This window comes from Vigna unguiculata, chromosome 10 (assembly GCF_037176805.1).
Source record: "Vigna unguiculata cultivar grain cowpea cultivar isolate G323 ecotype 2 chromosome 10, ASM3717680v1, whole genome shotgun sequence".
Taxonomy (NCBI): Eukaryota; Viridiplantae; Streptophyta; class Magnoliopsida; order Fabales; family Fabaceae; genus Vigna; species Vigna unguiculata.
In genome coordinates this window covers 13328938-13354890 of record NC_140801.1, presented here as the reverse complement: position 1 = coordinate 13354890, position 25953 = coordinate 13328938, and the positions used below count along the sequence as shown (strand labels likewise).

General features: G+C 33.2%; 2 pseudogenes; both read left to right on the top strand.

Annotated features, from left to right (window-relative positions):
- The first annotated feature begins 14944 nt into the window (after positions 1–14944).
- Positions 14945–15259, top strand: LOC146882171 (glycosyltransferase family protein 64 C3 pseudogene; annotated as a pseudogene).
- A 7420-nt stretch (positions 15260–22679) lies between these two features.
- Positions 22680–25682, top strand: LOC146882170 (uncharacterized; annotated as a pseudogene).
- Positions 25683–25953: the final 271 nt, after the last annotated feature.

Genomic DNA, 25953 nt, shown 5'->3' with positions numbered 1-25953 from the left:
GTGGCGTAAGTTTGTGGGTTTCATCTTTGTGGTGCAATGTAATTGGGGTCGCTTCTTCGAAAGCTGCGTGGTAGTAAGTTGTATTTATTTTTGCGTACTACTTGTGATTATTTTTTGTGTAAAAAGCAAGAACGAAGATGGGTTTTTATTTTGAATGTGGGTTGTTGAGGTTAGGGTTAAGATTTTGTGTTCTTATTTTGGTTGTTGTTGTTTCTGAAATGTTTCCGCTTACATTTTTCTTGGATTAAGTCAATAAATTGTAAATCCACATATGTACTTAAGACTTAATATCTGCAAACTCATGTTGTATGACTTGCACACTAGATATCCCTGATAGTTATAATGGAGTAGGAGTGATTTTGCATTTGTTGACTTATTGAGTAAACTGTAAATCCACATATCTATGTGGTTACTTAGTAGTTAATAACTGTGAACCCATGCTCTATGATTTGCACATTGGTTATCCATCTTGGTTATTGTTGAGCAAAATTGATTTTGCATTAGTTGGCTTATTGAGAGTAAAATGTAAATCCACATATGTGCTTACTAAGTATTTAATAACTACGAATCGATGGTGTATGATTTGCACATTAGATATCCATGTTATTTATAGTTGAACAGTAAACTTAATATTTGCAAACTCATGCTCTATGATTTGCACATTAGATATCTATGGTAGTTATAGTTGTCAGGGATGATTTTTATTAGTTGGCTTATTTAGTAATCTGTAAAACCATATTCCTCATGCTTTTACCAATGAAACATACCACACTGATTCTCACACAATTATCACAATTTACACATCATAGAAATCCATAAACAAACTATGTACCACATCTCAATCAAGATAAACATTACTTGGCATTTTGGTCATCTCAATCATTACATAACCTTGCATTTATTTAATTCCATTACATGCCTATGTTCCCTTTCCAACCCCCTATGCCTAATTCCAAATTTTTATACATAATAATTTCAGTTACACACCCAAGGACGCACAATACAAAACAAAAACAAAATACTCATCTTCACTGATGTGTCATCTGGTGGCAATTCATGTGCCGCCAAGCGGTGCGTACAAATATGGGTTATGCCCAGATTTTCTTACAAATACGAATCCTAAATCCCAAATCAACAATTCCAGCACTCGTTTTGACATAATCTTAATGTTCCAATATCATAGAGAGTTCATGCTTATTCAATTTAGAATTATTTCCATGAAACATATAATAATCATAAGCAAATATCATGTTTACCCATCCCCAAACCCCACAAGAACCCTAACCCCTAATTAGATCATGATTCATCCCAACTATATATAAAACATAAGTCTAAGCCCTTAATCATATTCAATTCAAACATTAAATCATCCTACACATTAAACAACAACAATAGGAGTGGCAATGCGGGCCGGCCCGCCCCGTTTAGGCCCGCCCCGCATAAGGCCCGCCCCGCCCCGCACATTTTATGCGGGCCGCATACTCTGGCCCGCCCCGCATAAAGGTTGGCCCGCGGGCCCGCGGGCCGGCCCGCTTTTTTTTTTTTAAAAATTTTTTAATTTATTATTTTTTTTATAATAAAACTTTCAATGTTTAAAAATTAGGAAACTTTAAGAAGTTCACAAAATTAAGTAAAAACTTTGGGGAATTAGATGATAAATTGATAATTCAACATTTTCATCATATTCATACTATGACATACACAATGTATTCTTTAAATTTTAGCACATTAAGAATTACATAATACTTGTCTTTTCCAGTTATACAAGAATTTGAAATGTTAATGCAAGAGTCCATAAAAGAAGTAATTAATATACACAAGTGCAAGTTTTTTTTTTTTTTTAAATTTTATGCGGGCTTGCGGGCCGGCCCGCGCAGGCCGCGGGCTAGCCCGCGCGGGTCGCGGGCCTATGCGGGCCGAACCCGCGCGGGCTTGCGGGCTCACTATCCTGGCCCGCCCCGCGTTTTTTATGCGGGCCTGCGGGCCGGGCCCGCGGGCCAGGCCCTAATTGCCATCCCTAAACAACAATATCATGGCTGCAAATGATCAAAACACCAACCATAACATATACAACTCAATTTCATACTCATGTCGCCTGGCGGGCAACACACAACCACAAGGCGATTCATAGAGAAAGCCCATAATTTGAGTTTGAGTTCTGGAGCATGTGTCGCCTGGCAGGTCGTAAATGACCGCCAGGCAATTTCTGGAAATTCTAGAAAACACGAACAAATTGTGCAAAAATTGATAGAATCCAAGTCATATACATACTTACATCACCGAATTGTTTATCAAAAATAGAAACAAGAGATGCAGCTCCCCTAACTTAGTATTCTTGCTTCCACTTGCAAAACTTAGTTAGCCTTTTTAACTCCCAAAACCTTCTTTGTTCTTCCACAGTTCAGCCTTTCCCTTTCCTCACCACAGTAGTTTAATTTTTCTGAGATTTCTCTCCTCGCACTATGCTTGAATGGCAGCCTCAATGACACACTCTCTCATTCTTAATGGAGCTCTTAACTATGCTTTAATTTGACTTAATGGTAGAAAACAAAAATTCTATTAAAGTGGGTTTAAGGGGTATTCAATGACCATTCAAGCATGGTTTTCTAACCCTCTTAGCTGCCTCCCAAATAGCTAGGGTTTATAGCGCTTCACATTCATGCAAAAAATGATTTTAGCAAAAAGAAAGTTATTTTGCATAGGCCAACCCCCAACCATGAAATCTCAGAGCAATTGCACAACTAATTCATGTTTCACAATAATTCCTATAATTCTAGGATTATCGTATCATTCATCATGCATAATTATATTATCAAATAACACATAAGGGTGTAAAAACGGGTCTGGCCCGACAAGACCGGCCGCCAGCCTAGATTGTAAATAGCGGGACAAATTAAAGGAGGAAACCCGCGAACCCGCTTCAACCTGGCTCGCCTAAGTTGGCATCCCGACAGGTTGTAACTACGGGTTAGGGCAGGTCAACCTGCAACCCGATGGCAAGGTGAAAAGTAAAAAAAAAAAAAAGTGGTTCACGTTCATGTGCATTCGCGTTTCTTTTTCGTTCTCATTTCTCAGTCACCCACACCATAGCACAACACACCACCAAAAAGAGAGAGAGAGAGACATTCTTCTTCTCTTCGTCGTGAGCTTCAAACACAACCACACCATACCAAACTTCATCACCTTTCGTTCGTGAATCACCACTGCACTACTATTCTTGTTCTCTTGTCTTCTTTTTGTCAACGTTGGACGTCGCTGGTGTTGTCTTCATCAACGTCACCGATTAAGCTCTTTTTGTCAACGTCACTGCTATTCAGTAACTCTTCCACCACGGCTCACGTAGTAGAGAGAGTTTTGTTCCCTTTCTCCTCATTTATCCCCAATTTCTTGAATTTGGTTTGCCCTAGTTCAGTACCCGTTCGATTGACCCTAAATTCCTAATTCATTTTTTATTCTTCGAGGATTAACGAAACATTAACCCTAATTTCTTCACTTTGTTTCCTAATTTGCAGTAGAAGGTATCAATTAGGTATTGGCTGCTGGAATGTGTATTGATTCGTGTATTTCGTGGAGGCTTTGTTCATTATGTGCGTGTGATAATGAAAGTGCATGTATGTTAATTAGAACTTTATATGATTAGTTTGGTTGAGTTGTATCCTTTATTTGTGTATCATCCTTGATCTGTGTGTGGTGGCTATGTGTATCATTGATTTGTTTGATTCAGTTGTGTTGGGCTTTATTCGTTGTGTTGGATGGTTCATATGAGTTGTTAGGAAGCCTTCCATGTGTCTGTTCGATTAAAGTGTGTGTGTGTGTGTGTAACATTTATCTCTTATTTTGGATTGTCACTGGATGCTTATTCGTGAGCAAGAGATTATTGATGACATGCACATACATTACTAATGCACTTTTTATGCCTTTGGTATATAGGATTTATCATTATAACTATAATGGATGATTCAGTTAGTTTTAAAGTGAATGATAATGTTGAAGATGTGGTTGATAAGGAAAATGTTGAAGTTAATAAGAAAAAGGAAAAGTCCACAACATCTGACAATTGGAAATTTTTCACTAAGATTGGCCCTGGTGAGGATGGAAAAGAGAGGGCACAATGTAATGATTATAATAAAAAATATATAGTTGGGATTAAGAAGTATGGGACTTCACATTTAAAACGTGATGTTGAAAAATGTAGCAAAATAAAGTTTGAAGATGTGAGTCAAATGACGATGAATATGCAGTGAAAGTTGAAATCCAAGATAATAGATCAAATGGTATCCCGTAAGTTGTTGGTTAATCTAATTATCCGACATGGTTTACCGTTTAAATTCGTTGAATATGAAGAACTTAGAACTTGGATCACACTTATTTGAACCCGGATGTTGTTTTCGTTTCTAGGAATACCATTAAGAGTGGTGTTTTGAGAATTTACATGAGAGAAAAGAACTTGTTGAAGGAAGAGTTTATGAGCCTTCCATCTAGGATTTGTTTAACTTCTGATTTGTGGACTTCATGTACGATAGATGGTAACATATGTTTGACAACTCATTATGTTGATTATAATTGGAAGTTGTGTAGCAAAATTCTAAACGTTTCCCATTTGCCTCCACCTCACACTAGCTTTGACTTATCTAAGAAGTTGAACGAATTTCTCTGTGAGTGGGGGCTTGAAAAAAATATTTTCTATCACTTTGGATAATGCTTCTAGTAATGATGTTTTGGTTAAAAATAGAAGCTTGTTTTGCAAAATTCGTTGCTTTGTGATGGGGAATTCTTCCATGTGCGTTGTTGTGCGCACATTTTAAACTTAATTTGTGTAAGAAGGGTTGAAGGTAATTAGAGATGGTATAGATCAAATTAGGGAGAGTATAAAGTATGTTAAAGGATCTGAGAGTAGAATGATAAAATTTAAGCAATGAATTGAATAAATAGGGGGTATTGATGCTTCAAGTGCATTGTCTATAGATGTTCCCACAAGATAGATGGAAAAGAGTAGAAAAAATATGTACTTTCTTGATGAGAATTACAAGTTGTGTCCATCTCTTGAGAAATGGAAAAGAGTAGAAAAAATATGTACTTTCTTGATGCCATTTTATGACATCATAACTCTGATTCCTACATCAAGTTATCCTATATCTAACTTGTACTTTTTACAAGTTTGGAATATCCAAAATCTTTTAATGGAAAGCATAAATGATGAAGATGGAGTTATAAGACATATAGCTGAAAGTATGATAGTGAAGTTTGATAAATATTGGGAGGAATATAGTGTAGTCCTTGCATTCGGTGCTATTTGTGACCCAAGAGTTAAGTTGGAAACATTAGGTTATTGTTATGAACAAATTGAACCCCTTACTTGGGAAACAAAGTTAGAAAACTTGAAGGACAAGTTGTACAACATTTTCTCTCAATATTCTGCAAAGAGTTCAACTTCAAGTGATGTAAACCGTAGTAATGTGTCATCTTTTTCTGCTCCCACCAAACGACCACATTTTGATGTACGTTTTTCTAAGCATAGAAACAGATTTCTAATTTAACTATTGTTTTGTATATAAAATAAATTATTTCTTGCTTTTCATGTTATACTCTTAAAAAATGCAAACTTCAAGTTGTTGTCAAAATGGAAGGAATCAACTAGATGTATATTTGGATGAGCCAACATTAGTTCTTGACTTCACAAAACCTATGGATGTTCTTCGATGGTGGACGGGTAACAATGAACATTTTTTGTAATTGTCATTGATGGCAAGGGATTTGCTAAGTATCCCAATTACTAGGTTGCTTCTGAATCTTCAATCAGTATTGGATCAAGAATTCTAAATAAGTATAGAAATCGATTGTTACCAGAATGTGTTGAAGCAATTATTTGCACTTCAAGTTATAAGCATGGTTTTTGTGATGGTAAGTTGTCTAAGTTAAATCCTATTTTCTGTTATGTATTTTTGATACTCCATTTTTATATTCTAACTTTTCGTTTGATATACATGTCATATTTTAAAAAGATGATGAAATTGCTCAGACAGATGGAAGATTGGAGGGGACAACAAGCATGGCTGCTTCAAATATTCTTGATATGGAACAACATGATGAATGACTTGATTGTTGGTGGTTTGTCAATTGGTTGAATTAATGTTGCAAATTTGAACCTTATTTTCTTCCTTTGGACTTCTTCATGTGCTTTGATGTTTTAACTTTGAACATTATCTTTTATTTGGTCATGGAACTGCTATTCTGAGAAATTGTTGCACTAACACAAAAAAGTCTTTTAACGTCCGATATTTTTGACCTTTGACGTCTGCCCAAACACCGACGTCGTATCACAAGTACTTAGCAGAAATAATTAATAATACTTCATAAAATATTACTAGAAAAAAAACATACGCATCAATGTATGGCGCAAAGTAGATCTCTCTATTTGACTCAACCATCCATGTTTGCAAATAAAGTTTGATGTGGTCATGTGAGTTTCCCGAAGATTGAATGGTTTGAGGTTCAATGAATCCATATACGGCAGATCGACCTTGGTCCACAATGAATCTATAATAAATCTACATACATAAAATAAAAATTAATGCAACAATAATATTAAAAAATCAAATACAATTAGTCCAATTTTACAAATAACAATAAATATAATTTTATTTCGTAATTTTACAAATATTATTATAAAAATTCAATTAAAAAAGAAATAGGCCAAAAAAACAAAAAAAAAATAGTCTAAGATAAAAATTATGATTGCAAATAAAAAAATACAAGCAATTACATACATACAATGAAAAACAGATAACAAGCAAAATAATATCAAAACGATGCAAATGGGGATGAAAACGCATAATATTCAGTTGAAAACGTCTAAAATTAATCCACAATCAAATACCAACTAGTTTGGTGGTGAAAAATGTTTGAAACTCACCTAGAGGAGGTCAGAATAATGGTCACCGACGCGAAGGATCGCGAAACACTGCAAATGAGGATGAAAACGGAAAATATTCGGTTCAAAACGCCTAAAATCAATCCATAATCAAATCCCAACAAATTTGGTGGTGAAAAACATTTAAAAATTACCTGGAGGAGCTCGGAATGGTGGTTGCCGACGGAGAAGCTTCGCGAAAAATTGGTGGCACGACGAAACAATTAGGGTTTATGCGTTTCGCGTAGAGAAAACCCAAAAATTGACGTCGGGGCTGCGTGGTCAGACGTTACTTAACGTTGGTGCAAAGGGGGTCAGACCTTAAATTAAGTCGGGGCAGAGTGGGTCAGACGTTAAATTAAGTTGGGGGCAGAGAGCTCAGACGTTAATTTTTACATAACGTCGGGGTATTGTGGGTCAGACGTTAAATTACGTCTGTGTTGGAATGGGCGGACGTTAAAAAAGTCAAATAATTTACAAAAATGCCACAGGTCATTTTTAACGTGGGAATTTTTGTGGACAGACGTTATATGGGTGACGTTATAGGGTTTTTTTGTGTTAGTGTTGGACTTTGAACTGCTTTAGAAGTAGAACTATTGTTATGAGACATTATTGGACTTTTAGAACTGTTATAGAACTATTGTATTGAGAAATTATTGGACTTTGAATCGATGTGAGTCTACTATTGTAATCTTCATTGTTGCCCCACTATGATTGTTTACAATACAAGCAATATTCGTTCAGGTTCAAATGAAAACGTCAGTTGCAAAATTACATTGTAAAATGTAATGACAAAACTCTATTACTACAGGGAAGGCTTCTTGGACTTTTATGGCAATTTTAAATTATATATGTTAGGGCACCTTGATGTATTTTCATGTGTGTTTTTCATTATTATTTATGTATGTTGATTCTTAAATTTTCCAACCACCACCACTTTCAAATGCAACAAGTTTCTTTAAAAAAAATAGTGGGCCAGCCCGCCAACCTACCAGGTGGCACGTGGGGTTAGAAATCTGAACCCACAAATCTTAAACGGATGGGTTAGGTCAGTCCATTTTGCCACCTCTAATAACACAAATAAAAATCACACATAAATGGCAAACATAGGACTCAGACCCAAATCCTCTCGACATAACAAAGTCCTCTCAACCAATTAAGCTAGTATTATTCTATGTCATACAAGCCAGCATTAATTGCCTTAAATGTTCCCAATACCCGTATTTATTAATTAATTAATTAAATTCATCGGATTTTAAATTGTTGAGGATAACAGTGATATCCACAACCATTGAAGAAGTTGCCACGTTTTCAAGCAGGAGAATCCTCCAAATCACGACTATAGGCCTTTCATAACTAAGGACCACTATGTTTAATCTTTTGGATGTTGTTTTAAGTGATGGTGAAATTTTTCTTCGAAATTTGTTATTTTTTAATTTAGTAGGAGGTGTTACTTGACGTTATAATATAGGTATAATATAAAATGCAAACCCACTATAAAATTCAAATTTAGTACCTATTTTTTTTTAGTGTACAAGATGCATAACATGGGTTAACACTAACTTGTACAAAACTTAGCAAGAATTATTCAATGTGCATTACTAAAATATTTGATGTCATGAGTAACCAAGTAGTTAGTTAGGGGAGTGGATTCATTTACTCCCTCGTGCTAACTTAATTTAATATGTTCATAAATGAAGGTAATATCATCAATAATTAAAATCATCATAGTCAACAATTATTGAGGTTTGTGATAATGTTAATTTTTGTCATTATCCAAGCTACATTTTATTAGCAAAATCATCTCTTCCAAAGCTTTTAATCTACTTAATCCTCATTTTTACCTTACTTTTGTAAATAAATACATTTTAGGTTACATTGATCTAAATATACCACTAATCCCCATTTTGTGTCTATTTATAGATTGGAAGCTTTGTTCCAAACATCCAGACAAATGAGTGACCCGGAATAGCAGGGAGAAGATAAAAAATGTCAACAGGAAGTGCTTGGCGACACAAGACCAGCGCCAGGTGTAAGAGGTAGTCAGCGCCAGCCAGCTTCTAGCAGCTCACTGCCTGGCGGCACCTGGACACCGTCAGGTGGTAGATGCAGGTTTTCAGTACTATTTGGTACCTCGTGCCTGGCGGTGAGAGGCTTTTGCCAGGCACTAGTTTTCGCTGATGTATCAAGTTGGCTCTTTTTCTTCTGTTTTCACGAGGGGAAACTCATCTTGGAGGTTTTGGAGCTCGAGCAACACGTTTTAGAGCACTTGGAGGTCTGCTAGGGCTAGTGGCAACTACCCCTTCTTCCACTTTGTATCTCTTCCCTCTTCCACTTCCATTGTGTAAGCTTGGGCTCTCCATGACAATGGAGAGCTAAACCCATTTTTGTTGGGGTTAGATGTAGCCACTGAATTTTCATGTATTTGTGAATGATTTGAATGTATATATGCTTCTTCCATTAATTTCTAGTATCCTTGTTTATGTACTTAAAGCTTGCTTTGTTTTAACCATTCATTTCATGATATTTAGGTCATTAGGTATTAGAAAATATCTCTTGAAACGTAGAATTGGAACAAGATACCTAATGGAACTTGTATTTACGAATGGAACTTGACCCATTAGTTGTCTTAAACCCTAGTTTGTAAAGCGGGTTTGCTTATTTAGGGATTTAAGGAATTGACTCTTAATAAGGAAACCTGGGCTCATTCAACTAAGGGATTAGGGTTTGAGTGGACTTGTGGGTTGACATTAGTAATTTAATGGAGAAGAGTTTTATTGTTTTATATAGATGAGAGTGAAGTAGGTGAAGTCTAACCCCAACAATATCAATTCATTGCATTTCTAGTCTTTTCCATCTTCTAGAGTTTTCAAATATCCAAGTTCACCTTTTACTTGTTTATGAAATATTTACTTTCTTGCACACAAAAACCCAAATTATGGATTTATTCTTTAGTTTAAATGAGTCAATAATTACACAATTATTTAGTATACACGAGTCTCTTGGGAAATGATATCCCGGTCTTACCAGTTACTACTTACATGACCTGGTACACTTGTCGGAGTCTTAACAATTTGGTAAGCAGTTTCATGAAAGCGCAAAATGAATAGCATGGGTTAGCACTTATTTATATATCACTTAGCAATGACTGTTGATAGTGCATTTCTAAAGTAACTCCTCTTATTTGAATTGAAGGACTAAAACTATGAAGTTAGTATCAGTTTAAACGCTTCCAAAATGAAGTTGTAGACTTTAATCATCAACCCAACTTCTCAAAATGATACGTGGTGAACTTGTCTATCCCAATTAAGTTAATGTACAAATCCTTTAACTTGAGTTTGCACTTATTTACTCAAGACTAAGCAAATACTTGGGGGAATAAATTAATTTATTCCCTCATGCTAACTTAATTTAATATGTTCATAAATGAAGGTAATATCATCAATTTTTAAAATCATCACAGTCAAAAATTACCAAGGTTTGGTAAGTAGTTTCATGAAAGTACAAAACGAATAGCGTGGGTTAGCACTTACTTATATATCACTTAGCAATTACTGTTGATAGTGCATTTCTAAAGTAATTCCTCTCATTTCAATGACTAAAACTATAAAGTTAGTATTAGTTTAAATGTTTCCAAAATGAAGTTGTATACTTCACTCATCCACCCAACTTCTCCAAATGATATATGGTGAACTTTTCTTTCCCAATTAAGTTAATGTACAAATCATTTGACTTTGGTTTACACTTATTTACTTAGGCGTAAGCAAATACTCAGGGGAATAGATTAATTTACTCCCTCGTGTTAAGTTAATTTAATATGTTCATAAATGAAGGTAATATCATCAAAAAGTGAATATCACAATATCATTTTCCTTTTCTAATTAAAACCATCATAGTCAACACTTGCTAAGGTTTGGTAAGAGGTTTCGTGAAAGTGCAAAACGAATAGCATGAGTTAGCACTTATTTATATATCAGTTAACAACTAGTGTTGATAGTGGATTTGTAAAGTATTTCTTGTCATTTGGTTTAAAGGACTAAAAACTATCAAGTTAGTATCAGTTTAAACACTTGCGAAATGAAGTTGTAGAACCTTCTCCAAATCATTCATGGTCAACTTGTCTATCCTTGGAAAGTTAATGTGGAAATCCTTTAACTTGGATTTGCACTTACTTACCCAGGAGTAAGCACGTAGTTAGAACCTACTACTCATAGTGGATTACTAAAGTATCACTTCCAATTATAATGTTGCTCAAGATAATATCACTTAAACAAGCTCATAAACCAACAACATTTGATCCATAATTAAAAACATAAAACACTACTACTAATGTATAATAATCTTTGCACATGAAAAAAAATCAACTTGATTACATTGCCACAAAAACCACTACAAAATTCAGTAATGCCAAATCTTTTAATTTTGTCGCTTTCTCCCCGCGTAGGTCTGAAAGGGAGTTTGTATAGCTTGACTCTTGAAACGTTTTCTTGGTTAATCCTTTCAACATGGTCAACCATCCAAGCGATGTTCCTTGAAGAAGCGACTTTTGTTGCGCAATTAACTTGTTATTTAGAAAACCAATGTATTTGGTCCCACAAGAATGCGTACAAGTCTGCAAAAAAGTTATCATTAAAACTGACCACTTCATTTTGAATTAAAAAAAATAACATACCTTACTACCAGCCTGCATGTCACCACTGCAATCATTGTCTTCACTAAAATCACTTATTTTGATGAAGAAGTTAGGTCACCATAATTCATGCAAACACTTATCCTTAGTGAGGTACGCCAAAATAATAAGTCTGATAAATAGTCCAATTCATCACTTAAATGAAATGTATCACACCAGCAAACCTGAATGCAAAAATAACATGTATATATGATATAACTTGTACAAATATAAAGGATAGCCAATAACTTCTTATAAGTTAGCTCGCACTAATGCACATGGTTGAGTCATCAGTAAGCACATAATTCGGATAACACTTTACTGAATAAGTCAATCACAAAATATGAGACCTGCTCAAGATATGATTAATATAGATATGTAATGTAGAAATCTTAGACCATCGGTTCACACTTATTAACTCATTAGTAGGCATATATTTGGATTTTCAATGTACTCAATAAGGCAATCACTGAATATCATCCCTACTCGACTATAACTAACAAGGGTCACCAATGTGCAAATCATAGATCATGGGTTCGCAATTATGAACTCTTAAGTAAGCACATATTTGGATTTACAGTTTACTCAGTAAACCAATGAATGAATATCATCCCTGCTTCACTATAAGTAACATGGATATCTAATGTGAAAATCATAGAGCAAGTATACGCAGTAATTATATCTCAAGTGTGGATTTACAATTTACTCAATAAGTTAACAAATGCAAAATCACTTTTGCTCCACTATAACTACCAAGGATATATAATGTGCAAATCATACAACATGAGTTCGCATATATTAAGTCGTAAGTAAGCACATATGTGGATTTACAGTTTATTGACTTAATCCAAGAATAATGTAATTAGAAACATTTCAGAAACAATAACCAAAATAAGAACACAAAATATTAACCCTAACCTCAACAACCCACATTTAAAACAAAAACCCATCTTCGTTATTACTTTTTACACAAAAATAATCACAAGCAATACGCAAAAATAAATACAACTTACCACCACACACCTTTCAAAGAAGCAACCCCGATTAAATTCCACCACAAAGACGAGACCCACAAACTTACACCATTACAACGATGAAGGCACTACAAACAACAACAAATATCCCTCCTTTCCACCCCAATGGATACTAACGTCGAATTGTTGAAGCTTTCATCTAATGGGTAAACCCACACTATTGCGATGAAGAAGAAGAATAGGGGTTTTAAGAAAAATAGGGGTTAAAGATGAAGAGTGGCAGTTGAAGACGAAGATCACTAGTTGAAGACGACGAACAAAATGTTCTTTAGTTCAACCATTTGCACTTGCGCTTTCTGTTTTTTCTCCTTCAATTTCCACTCCCACTTTTTACTTTTTTTTCCTCCCACTTTCTTCCAAAAAATACCATCGTGAAAATTGAAAAAAAAAATTGAAAAACATATGTCACATCACGTTGTGAGATAAGTTGTCAAAAAGTAAATGTTACTATATCATTTTCCTATATTATAGCATTTGAAACGCTAAACTTGTGACTTTGTTTTAACTATTAGGACAGAGGCCAATTTCAGGATTTAAAATTTTAGTTAAAATACTTTGTGATTTTTTTGGGTTTTTTTTGGATTTTTTTTAATTTTTTTTAATTTTTTTTTTAAATTTTTTATGTCCACGTGTCAACCTAGTAGGGTGCCACATGTCAAAGTCAATGTTCTATATCTAATTTAGTCCCTATATTTCTTATTTTTGTTTAATTTAGTCTCAATTTTGTTTAAAATTGACCAATTTTGTCCCTATCGAAGATGTGACCAAATTTAATTTTTATATCAAAGTTATAATGATGTGAATTTAATATATTATATAAAAATATTTAATAAAAAATGTGAATTTTAATATAAAAAATAAATTTGGTTTTAATTTGAAGAAGGGCCAAATTGGTTCATGGTAACAAAAATTGGGACTAAACTGAACAAAAATAACAAATATATGGACCAAATTAAATATAAAACATTGAATTTGACACATGACACGCTACTGGGTTGACACGTGGACATTTAAAAAAAATTCTAAAAAATTCAAAAAATTCAAAAAAATAAAAAATAAATAAATAAAATTCAAAAAAAATCACGAAGTGACACGTGCAGTCACTGTTCATAGTCGTTAATGATTTAAACGGTGTTAGCAAAAAAGGATCCAATTGAACAAAATTAACAAAAATTGGGACATATTTGAACACAAAACCAAAATTAGGACTTATTTGACAAAACATGATGAAAATTGGGACCAAAAAAGTATTTTAACCTAAAATTTTCTTAAGACAGCCTGCTTTTACGGGATTGATCAAGGCTAGGGTAATTACTTTTTTTCACCCAGGTTTCTCTATGTGTGTTAGAAATGTGAAATATTCTATGCTTTAGATTTTTGGATTGCGGAATTTGGAAATATTTTACAAAATACATTTATCACTACAAAAATATAAAATTTTAGTAGGGGTTTATTAACAAGGGTTATAATAACCTCTAGAAAGAAATGGACATAGGAGAGGTTTTGAAAACCCTTGTTAAATACCAGGGGTTTTCTTAAGAACCCCAATAAAATTTAAATTCCCAATGTTTATTTCATTTTTCTGCTTTCATAATTTTTAAAATTTGCACTTTGTCTCTGAATAGGGCCACGTGCTATAGAACACCATTCCTAAACAACATTCCATAACCTTATCAACCTAAAAACACTTTGTCTCTATTTTCGTGCTCCACGTGGTTCAGAAGCTCTCTTTGTTCTCCTTCATCACTCTTCCATTCTAATCAAATTTCAAGTCCCAGGTAACAACCTTTTCATTCTCCATGTTATTTCATCACTATTTCTCTTTCAATTTCATAATTATTTCTCATTCTGATTGTATCTCATGTTTTCATCTTCCGCATCACTACGTTGTATTCTTAATTTGAAGTTCGATTTCGCATCCCTTGCTCTTTCGTTTTCAAGTTTCATTTCATCTTTTTTATTTCATCTCACTACCCTAACTCACTGTTTATTTTCCCTATTCTAACTTAGTGTTGTCAAGTAGCAGCGGTGACCGCAAACACTGCAACTGGATGTCATCTCGTATATCAAAATAGGTATAATTTTCAATTCAGAAACCTATTTAGCTCTCACAATATCCAGTTCGCACTAATCCTTAATTTTTCTTCATTATTTTTTAAAATAATCTGTGTTTTTGCTTTTGCAAAAGGTAAAAGGGGTATAAGTTTGTGTTTGATGTGTGGGCTACCAATTAGAAAATTCCTACTCCATTTGATAATCCACATTTTTGAAATTTAATTTCACCGAACCTATTTCCATTTGAGACATTTCTGTGAACTTGTTTCTGTACACATGTGTGGGTGGGGTTGGCATGGCGCGCGTGCGCGGGGGATCATGGTTGCAGTCCGGAACTATGTGGCTGTGTTGATGAATTTGGTGGTGGCGAAGGAGACACAAGTGGATCCATTGTTGGTGGGGGCGAAAAGAGTAGGGTTGAGTAGTAGGAAAGGGGAGCATAGGAAGAGAAGAGGATGGTGTATTGGGGAGTTTCATAGGGTCTTGGGGAGAATGCCTTTGAGGTATAGCTATGGCAAGTTCGTTGATGATATTGGGGAACATGGATTGTGTTACAAAGGTGGCAAGATTTTCTTATGTGATCAATCATGAAACGTGATTTTTTCAATTCAGTCTCTTTGATTTTAAATCTACTGTATTTGGTTTTACACTTCTCAAGATTTTATTTGGCTTAATTCCAAGCTCGTGAAGGAAAGGTTCTTTTTCTCTAAAGTTGGAGGAGACATCAACTCCCGAGTGAACATGGCATGAAATTCAATTCCAAAGACATGAAGGAGATGGTGAAGTTTGAGTGCAATGATGTTTTGCTGTTAGGCGTTGGGGGCTGTCATTACAGGTTGCCGACATGTGAGAAAGCTTCTAATGGAACTTTGAACTCTTTATTCACCATAATATCTGTCAACACCCAATTTCGTCCGGGTAATAATGATAAAAATAATAAAAAATCAATTAATTAAAGTTCAATTGAGAAGAATAAATAAATAAATAATTAATGAAAGAAAAAATATATGTTTTAGTTTGAGAAAAAAAATAAAATAAAAATATCTATGTTGTTTATTATTATTATTATTATTATTATTATTATTATTTTATTTCTTTTAATTTAATTTTGTTTTATTTATTTATTTGGGCTTATTATTTGTATTATTACATTATTTTCCTTTCTATTATTACAGCTCCATTTTTGTTTTACGTCTCTCATTCTATTTTAATAAAAAAAAAGAAAAAAACAACAAAACCAAAAAAAAAAGGTAAAGTAAAAAAAAAGAAAAGGGAAAAAGGGAAAGAAAGAGGTAACGTAAGGTCTCTGTTATCAGACCCATGCCTGCTAGGCTATCATGGTTTTGTATTGGGAATGACATGTAGCAGGGTCATGATGGCTGAAGGAGCAGGAAGCAACACCTACTCTCAACCTTATCCCAGATTTCGAGATTGGAAGGTGCAAAGGGTTACATAATAAAAAGGGGAAGATTCATGAGAGGAGGGGTCTTTTTTTTGGATTACTACAGAGAGGGGAGAGGGCACTAGAAATCAATGAGGGAGAGAAGGAGTCAAATTTGAAAACGAAAGCAAAGTTGTTACTACATTAAGTTTTATTTTCACGGTAAGTGTTCTTAACTCCTCCTTAGCTTATGTTACCGTGACTTGATGTTGTTGTTGATGTTCATGGGTGTATGAATTAGAGCTTATGTTAACACATGATTTGATATTGATGTTCATGAATGTATAGATGAAAGATGGTTTGAGATGAGCATAGTTACATCTGTTATTCATTTTGTTTATTCCCATCGCACCTGGGTACAGTAAAGAACAGAGCACAATGTTTTTTTATTTTTTATTTTTATTGTTTTTTATTTATTTTTTTTATCTGCTGTTGTTAAGATATGTTCTTATTTGGGTGTTACTGCTGCCCGAATGAGTGCGGGAAAATAACCTCACCCTCAATCTCTCTCGCCACCATCATCTTTCCCTCATCACCTTCTACCTGCAAGAAATTGCCAAACCAGAACCCAAACATTTCACCAACAATTATATTCTGCAGAACACATTTTCACTAACTTTCTTGTCACACCTGCATAAAAATAAAAAAATAAAACATAGACCCGAAAGCAGTACTCACACGGTCATCCACACTGCATCCCATCATCCTTCATAGTCCACTCATCCTTTCATTTTCACTCCACCCCCATTATTTCTGCGCAACACAAACTCTCCCACCATCACCCTCATCATAAACCCGCAACGAACCTTCATCACCAACAGCAGATTCAATTTTGGACTCTTATTTTGCACTACAACCACACCCATTCTTCATCATCAATAGAAACCACCTTCTTTCTGTTACAACCCATCCCTACGATTCATCATCGCAGCCCAACATCGAAACAGAGAAATCAAGGGTAAAAGGAACCGCCGGCGAGTCGGGTCTTCACCGCGTCGCTGCGAGTCGTATGTGGGCTAGCGCTAACGTTCGGCCACGTTAATGTGAGGAAAGAGGGAGCCGAACTTGTAACTCCGGCAGTGTCCCCAGTTCACGGCGACGGCCCGGTATGGAATGGAGGTGATGGCAGCGACGTCGGTTGGCCGTCAGAGGTGTGAGAAATGCGGAAGCCGACAAGTTCGACGTGCGTGTGAGGACGAAGCGGTCAAGCTGCCGTGGAGGGCTCCGGTGTCGATGGGTGTCGCCGGTGAGTCAGTTGCGTCGTGGCGTGGTGAAGCGGAGCGGGGACGCGCGGTGGCAGATTGGAGTCGTGGTGGTTCGAAGGGGAAAGGAGAAGAGGCTGCTGGAAAAAGAAGAAGCTTCATTTTTTTTAAATTAGGTTTACTTTGAATGGAAATGGGGCTGACGCGCTTCTGCTCGTTGCACTTCCATCTTTATTCTTCGCACCCCTCCATTACCATATGCACCCATGTTTTTTACCTCATCCACCCCCATATGCTATGTTATGTCTCCTCATTTCTTTTCTTCATGCACCCTCCATTTCTTATCCCTACACCCCTTCTTTGTATTTCAGTTGGGCCTGTCCCATATACTCTCTGCACCCCTAAGTTTACTAACTCCCACACTCATTTTTTACTCCTATTTTGGGTTTGTTTTATACTTTATTTACTGCACCCCGCCCTTAATAAACAAACCTCATTTACTTCATGTACCTCCCACTAATTACTCACATACTCTCATTATTTTGTTTTCTACTTTCTTTTTTTAATTAAATTGTCTTTTTTTTATTATTAATTTCTTATTTATTTATTTATCTTTTATTTATTTATTTATTTCTTTATTTATTTTATTTATTTTCTTTTCTTTTTATTTATAAAAAAAATATTTGAAAATTATCAAAAATTGCAAAAAAAAAATAGAAAAAAATATAAAAAAATGAAAAATGTTCTTTTTGCTTTATTCTTCCAAATAATTTAAAAAAAATACTAAAATAGTTTTCTTTATATTTTAGTGTCTGTCCGATCGCTCGCATCGTATGGCACCTATTTTCAAATGATTCAAAAACACCAAAAAATATATAAAATTTCAAAATATAAAAACATCAATGTTTTTAAACAAAATATCTTTTTAAGAACTACGTGATCCTTGATTCTCCATTGTGAGATACGTAGGAGCAAGGTCAGTCCTTGTCAGGTTCACCTCCAAAAAATTAAATCTTTTTTTTAAAAAAAATGTTTTCCAAATATCTTTTAAAGAACTACGTAACCCTGATTTCTCATTTTTAATGAGAATACGTAGGACCAAGGTCAATCCTTGTCGGGCCCAAAAAATTTAAAAATATATCTTTGTTTCTTTTTAACATTTTTGTCTTACTATTTTTGGGGAAAATTAATATTTTGAAAACCACATCAACTTTGCATTTTTAATTAAAGGTACCGCCCTCGGGCGGGCGCGGTAGGGTGGTAACACCTTCCCTACGCGTAACCGACTCCCGAATCTAAAATATGGTTTTTTCGCAGACTTGTCTTATCTTTATGGTTTTCCATAGTTTTCCAGAATAACTATGGTGGCGACTCCCAAATCTTTTTTTTAACCCGTTTTATTTTTCGATTCGCCTTCCCGTCGCGATTCCGGTTGCGACAATATCGATCTGGTTGAAGGAAAAAAGTTTCAAGGTGGAGTTAAGAGATCTTATAAAATTTCAATTGACATGTTTTGAAGTTTCATGTTGTTTGTGATAAGTGAAAGTTTTTAAGGGAAATGAGGGATAAGTTTATAACATTGTGGGGATTTTGTGTGAGCTTGACACATGTGAAATTTGGATTCACTATTATATGTTGTCTTGTATACTGCAAGTAAATACTTTCCTAAGCCCTCATAAACCAGAAAATGGAGAGCAGACAACAGCCTTCAAGATTTGTGAATATTTTCATGGAACTATTCGTACATGTGCCATTGTTGTTGGCATTACTGCACTTATTACTGCCATTGTTTGTTTTTGCTAATGTGATGGAAATTTTTGGATTTAGTCTTTTGTTGTGAGTGTTTTTTGTTTCAGCTAATCAATTCGGCATAGAGTTATTGTGAAAGACAAATTTTCTTACAATCAACTAAAGTTTGATTTATGCAGTGCCAGTACAATATATGCAAATGGTAATTCAATAAGATCACAACATCCCTTCTATTATTTTGTATAACAGATGGTTGAAAGTGGTTCTTATCGGGTGACAGTTGTACTTACAATTTCATATTCCTAATCAACCTTCAATATTAGAGTTTTGAAATTTCATCTTATGGTGAAGTCAATCTTAGTTTTGCATGTTGTTAGAAGAAGCTTACAAATGACTATTTTTTTGGTTGTCTTATGCAGGATCTAACATATATTTCTGGATAGCTATCATTCCTGTATCTGTAAGTTACTTCGTTATGTCCTTCATTTTTGTTTTAGATATCCTAATTACATCAAATGATAGTGTGGTTGATAAACTAAACTTTTAAACTTTTTTTCCATAACTATTTAGATGAATGGCATATGGTTAGTTCTTTGTGAAACAGTATTGATATTTTTTGTCTTCTCAGATTTCTTTCAAATTTTAAAGTATACCATTAATTATTTAATGTTTTTTAAGAAAATAAAATATTTAATTAATGTTATGTTCATCACTTACCAGTAACATTTTTAAAATAGAATATTCTATACTTTTCTTAATTACCTCATGTGTTTGATGCGACTTTTGAAGATTCACATGAATAATTGAACTTTTTCCTTTTTATCTTTGTAAAGGTTTTTATAGATTTATGTATGTAGGGTAGGTATGAAAGAGAAATATAAGGAATGAATTCACATACAAAAGGCAATTTTGGTTTGTGATAATTGTTTTGGAGACATTATCAACCATGAAAGTGGGATAACAATTGATTGGTGTGTGAACCATGAGCAATCAATTTATTATCAGATAGGTTGCAACACATGATGTTGAACCTTGATGGTTACCACACACGTGCTCTATTTTAAGAAAGATTAATTTTAACAAATATCTTACACACCAACAATCCTTTTTTCTTTCAATTTTTGATCCTCCACTCACCATGCTCAAATAGATAACATTGAACTCTGGTTAATGTTTTCCTGCTTTAGTTTCAGCCCTTCCAGTTATATATATATATATATATATATATATATATATATATATATATATATATATATATATATATATATATATATATATATATATATATATATATATATATACACTCACACAATGCTTCACATTAATTTTGGTGAAACATGTAGAAGATGAGTTGGATAAAAATTGGTGCATACGTGTACATTTAAAGCCTAAAGATATGTATAACATGGGTGAATATGATGTTGACAATTTTCATCAATATGAACCATTTGAGCAACAAGACTTAGAATTACTATTTTCATATGAGGATGGAAATATACAACTAGTAAGGTAATTGTCACAACACATTCTTTTTCCTAATCCATAAATAAAGGCTTGTGAAACTTTCACTCTATGAATTGATATCTTGTCTTTTTCAATCTATTCCACATAATAATTTCAGTATATCTAACTTCTCTCTAGAAATATACTTTTAGTATATCTGAATATAGGTAGTTTTTAGGTAACCTTTACTGAATCAGTATAGCTTAAGTAGTAGTTGATTATATTCTTGTTTAATGGTATAGTCAGTATCTCCTTTGTTTGAACATGCTACCCTCTTATCTCTAATGAATGTGTAAGTTACAAAATAACTAAATAGAAATGAACTCATTACATGTGTAAGTTACTTTCATTAGAAAACTGTTTTCAAATGTACACAACTCAAACAATAAATACTAATAAATGGTTCATATATCATGACATCTCAGTTAGCCACATTACATATAACTAAAATGTGTTTCTTTGCCTTTTATATATATATATATATATATATATATATATATATATATGTATATATATATATATATATATATATACATATATATATATATATATACATGTATATATATACATATATATATATATACATATATATATATATATATGTATATATATACATGTATATATATACACATATACATATATATATATATATATATATATATATATATATATATATATATATATATGACGTGACAATTTAAATAGGCTATTATGATTTAGATCATTCATTGATATATATACATATATATATATATATATATATATATATGTATATATATATATATATATATATATATATATATATATATATATATATATATATATATATATATATATATATATATATATATATGACGTGACAATTTAAATAGGCTATTATGATTTAGATCATTCATTGATATATTCATTGATATATGTGTGTGGGGGTTACCTCTTGAAGTGCAGGTCGTAATTTAGATGAGTCCTGCTTCTAATTAGTTTTATAAATGGATTATTTTAGCATAGGCAGAGGGCAGTCCTGCCCATTTGTTATTTTTCCAACATTTGTATTGTTGGGGTATTTTTTATTTGTTTATGATTCCTTCTTTATTTGCATCTCAAATTCTTTGATCTCGTTCAACACTTGTAATCCTTTCATCTTTTCATTTATATGGTACTCGTGCTTCAAAAACTCTCAATTCTAATTGGATATTTTGAGCGACATTTTTCTGATCAACATAGTGGATGATACTGCAGCAAACAAATAGTGGATGACATTATTTTTATGGTTAGCAAGATAACTTTGATCTGAATCTTTCTTCTGTGACATAATGTTGCGCATTTTGAACACAATTAAAAAGAATGTTCTGACTAGCAAAATTTCGCTGACAAGGCATCTTATCTTATTTTACTGAAAACAAGTATGTCTATTGATTTTGAAGTGTTTGCAGGCCACCTGAAGATGAAGAAAACATCAACCAAGAATAATAGATCAAATGTACACACCACTCATAAGTCCTTTTCTACATGGGACAAGTAGTTGATCATAAATCTAAGTCTGGAGTCTTCAAGAATAAATTTGCAACCTTAAATAAGTCTAAGTTAGTTACACAAGTGCATATACCATTTCCTGCACCTAAGTTTACTCATTCTACACATCTTCAACGTCTATCTAAACCTGGTTACATATCTCAACTCTCTTACTAATTTTTTTTCCATATATAAATTGCAATAATTAAATTTTCAACAATTTGATTCATTTTCCAAAACTGAACAGGTTTTCCATTTCCCCCTCCACCTCCAACTGCACCTCAACCTCAACAAAGTAATGAACATGCTCCCCATCCCCCTCCACCTGCACCTCAGCCAAGTAGTGAACAGGTTCCCCCTCCACCTCCACCTGCACCTCAACCAAGTAATGAATTGGTTCCCCCTCCACCTCCACATGCACCTCAGCCAAGTAATGAACAGGATCCCCCTCCATTCGCACGTGCATCTCAGCCAAGTAATATATGTTTGATGTATTTTTTGAATTTATTAATCCTTCAATCATTATGCACACTTGCTTTTGTTTTTCATTCAACTAGTTTACTTCCAAGAACATTGAAAGTAAGGATATCTTCAACTCGTACATCATATGTATATTCTGAAAAGGGAAGAGGAAGAAAGTGACGAGACTGAGTTGCAAGAAGTTCAACAAAGACTTGCAGCACTAAAAAGAGCATGGTTTATTGATGTTATTGGTATGCAACTATTAAAATTATACATATTCTTTGAAAATTACTCACAACAAACTACTCATTATCTATCAATTATTTTTACTAATCTTTGTAGTTTTTAATCATGTTACATTACTTTGGTATATATGAATGTTTTCAAGCAGTAAGAACTTGTCCTTGTTTATACTTGTTCTTATTTATAATTTGATATGGTATTGTTATTAAGATTCTGTTTTTAATCATATAGATTTTTGCATGAAGTCATTAGTAATATTGCAAATAATGGCCTATTTAATCTGTTTTTCAAACTTTATAGATGATCAAGGAAAGATAAATACAAAACAGCTACGAGTATGGAATTTACCTACTAATGAAAGGATTGTTATGCAATGGAATAATGAGGGCCAACCAATTGGAGATAGTGGAGCATTATTGAATAGGTTTTTAGGTAGTATTTCAAGAAACTTCAATGCTTTTCCTATTAGCTATTCTAATTGGTGGAAGATTCCTAAAGATTATAAAGAAGATATACTTAAAAACACTATTCAGGTAAGGAATGTAAAAGTTGAATTTATAATTTAATTATACTATGATTGTTGTTAATTTTAATTGTCTCATTTTTTGAAGGTTAAGTTTGATGTCCATTATGATGTTCATGTAAACCATGTTCTCAAATCACTTAACACAAAGTGGAGAGACTATCGCCAGGAATTATGGCAACAAAGGAATGATGGTACACGTACTAGAGAAGAATTCATCGCAATGGCTCCAAAAGGAATAGATAGAGATCAATGGGCTTCTTTTGTTGATTATCGTCTAAATTCAAACACAAAGGTCCAATTGAAAATTTTTTCCATCAATCTTATTCATAATTATTAATTTCTATATGTTGACTATTAGGACCATGCCTTCCAAAATAGAGAGAATAGGACAAAGTAAACCATTGTTCATACAGGTGGATCTAAGAGCATTGCAAGAAAAAGAGATGAAATGGTAATGACAATACTATATATCTTCATGTGAAATTTGTTTTAATTTTTTGAATTATGTAATATACTTTTTCTTCAATTTTATATGAAAAAGAGTGTGGCCATAAGGTCAGTAGAGGAGAAGTATGGATAGCCACACACAAACGTGTTAATGGAACATTTGTTCGTGATGAAGCAAGGGAAATTAGTGTAAGTTTGATTCTAATAAAGTCTATAATTATCTTTCACACTTCATGTTATTTTATTTAGTTTCTTCATGTGTTCTATATAGGAAAAGATTCAAGCGTATGAATCAAAATTATCATCATCCCAATCAAAAGATATATCAATTAATGATTCCTTAGCTCATGCTTTTGGAAGTCAAGAACATTGTGGACGTGTTAGGGGTTTCGGTTTGGGACCTTGCCCATATAAAGTGTTTGGCTTCAATGCTCATTCATGTAGTAGGAAATCTTCAAGCTTTCCTTCTTATACACAATTACAAAACAAGGTTAGTAACATTTTATAACATTTTCTTGGTCATTTTTGCATTTGTCACATTGGTTGCAATATATGGTACATATTTTCTCTACAGAACATGTCTAATATCTGGTATTGATAACAGAGGGGATAAACTCATCCTGTTTATTATTATGGCTCAAACTTAGTTTAGGATTCGAAGTCTATGCATAAACTTTCATAATTGCATAGTTGCATTAGGAAAATAGTCATGGCCTTCAATCATTTTAGGAAACTAGTCATGGCCTACAACTATTTTAAGCATATTTTCTACCTTTTAATGATGTTGTGCATTTTGCACTGGATTGGAGAATGCTAGAATATACCACATGGCGAATTCCTTTTCTTCTTTAAGACATTGATTCCATCTCATATCACCATCAAGAAAAATAGTCGTCATTTGACTGAAAACCTTGGTCTAATATGCACTATCACCTTCAAACAAAGGTTGGAGTGTCCAACTGAAACTGGTATCCATACTTCAGTATTTTCAACAGTGGAGAATCCGAATAAAAATCCTAACCAATCCTTTTCATCTTTATTCTTTTCTAATGTTAGCTTTACTAAATACATGTGACGTTAACCCGTTTGAATCATCTATTTACTAAATACATGTGACTTTAACCTGCATCCAAAACCTGGACTGTTCTTTAGTTTTAAATAATGCAGACAAATGGAATAAGGCCATGAATGCTTGTATATAATTTTTGTATGGTGTATAAATAATGAACAAATCCCACAGCTCAACTCTTACCTATCTAATTGTTAATGTATTATTTCATCTGAATGAAAATTGGAGACTTTTATTTATCATCACAGCTGCACCAAATAATTAATAAGAATTTAAATAGATTGCACTTATAAATCAACATCTATAATGTTATCCAATCAAGAATTCTCATGTTTATATGATACTCTGCATTTATCTTTAGTATTGCAACAAATTGCAATCTGATATTGTTGTCATAATCCTATCTGCTTATAATTTTTTGGTAATTTCAGAAACAGTAGCACAATTGCAATTTAAAATCACAGCACCCAACACACATCATCATTAGTAATAACTAAATTGTGAACAAATATAGATTGCTGGTATGTAGAATTTAAGACAGGTTTGGGTTGCCTTGGGCAGTAACCTTATATATGTTTTTAAAATAGTTTGATTAGTTTGATTAATTGTGTTTTAAAATAGGTTTCTTCATTAACATCACAGGTCAATGAAATGAAGGCAATGATGACTTTCTTTGTACAAAACTATCAAGGAAAATTGCCTCAAGACTTTCCTATGTTTCATATATCACCGGTAATAATTAAATCTTTAGTATATTAATATATATTTTATATTGTAATGAATGTTACTAATTATGGTTTCTTTTATGTTAGGTGTCTGATCAAGGGAGTGTTCCTAATGAAGAAACAAATGATTCAGATTAAGATCAAGACTGATAGTCGAAGAATGGTATATTAGACTTTTACTATTTTACTTTTATGAAGAAACAAAGATATTGTAATATTTTACTAGTTTGAACATTTAAATTTTATTGTTTACCTTGAGCAAACAAACTTTCTTGTTTTTATATATTATATCTAGTTATAAACAAATATCAAAATTTTAGAATTTTTGTTTATTATTTGATATGTTTCAGGAATTATGTGCATTAAAAAAGTGCAACAAATAAAATTAAAGGGATTTAAAACACCAAGC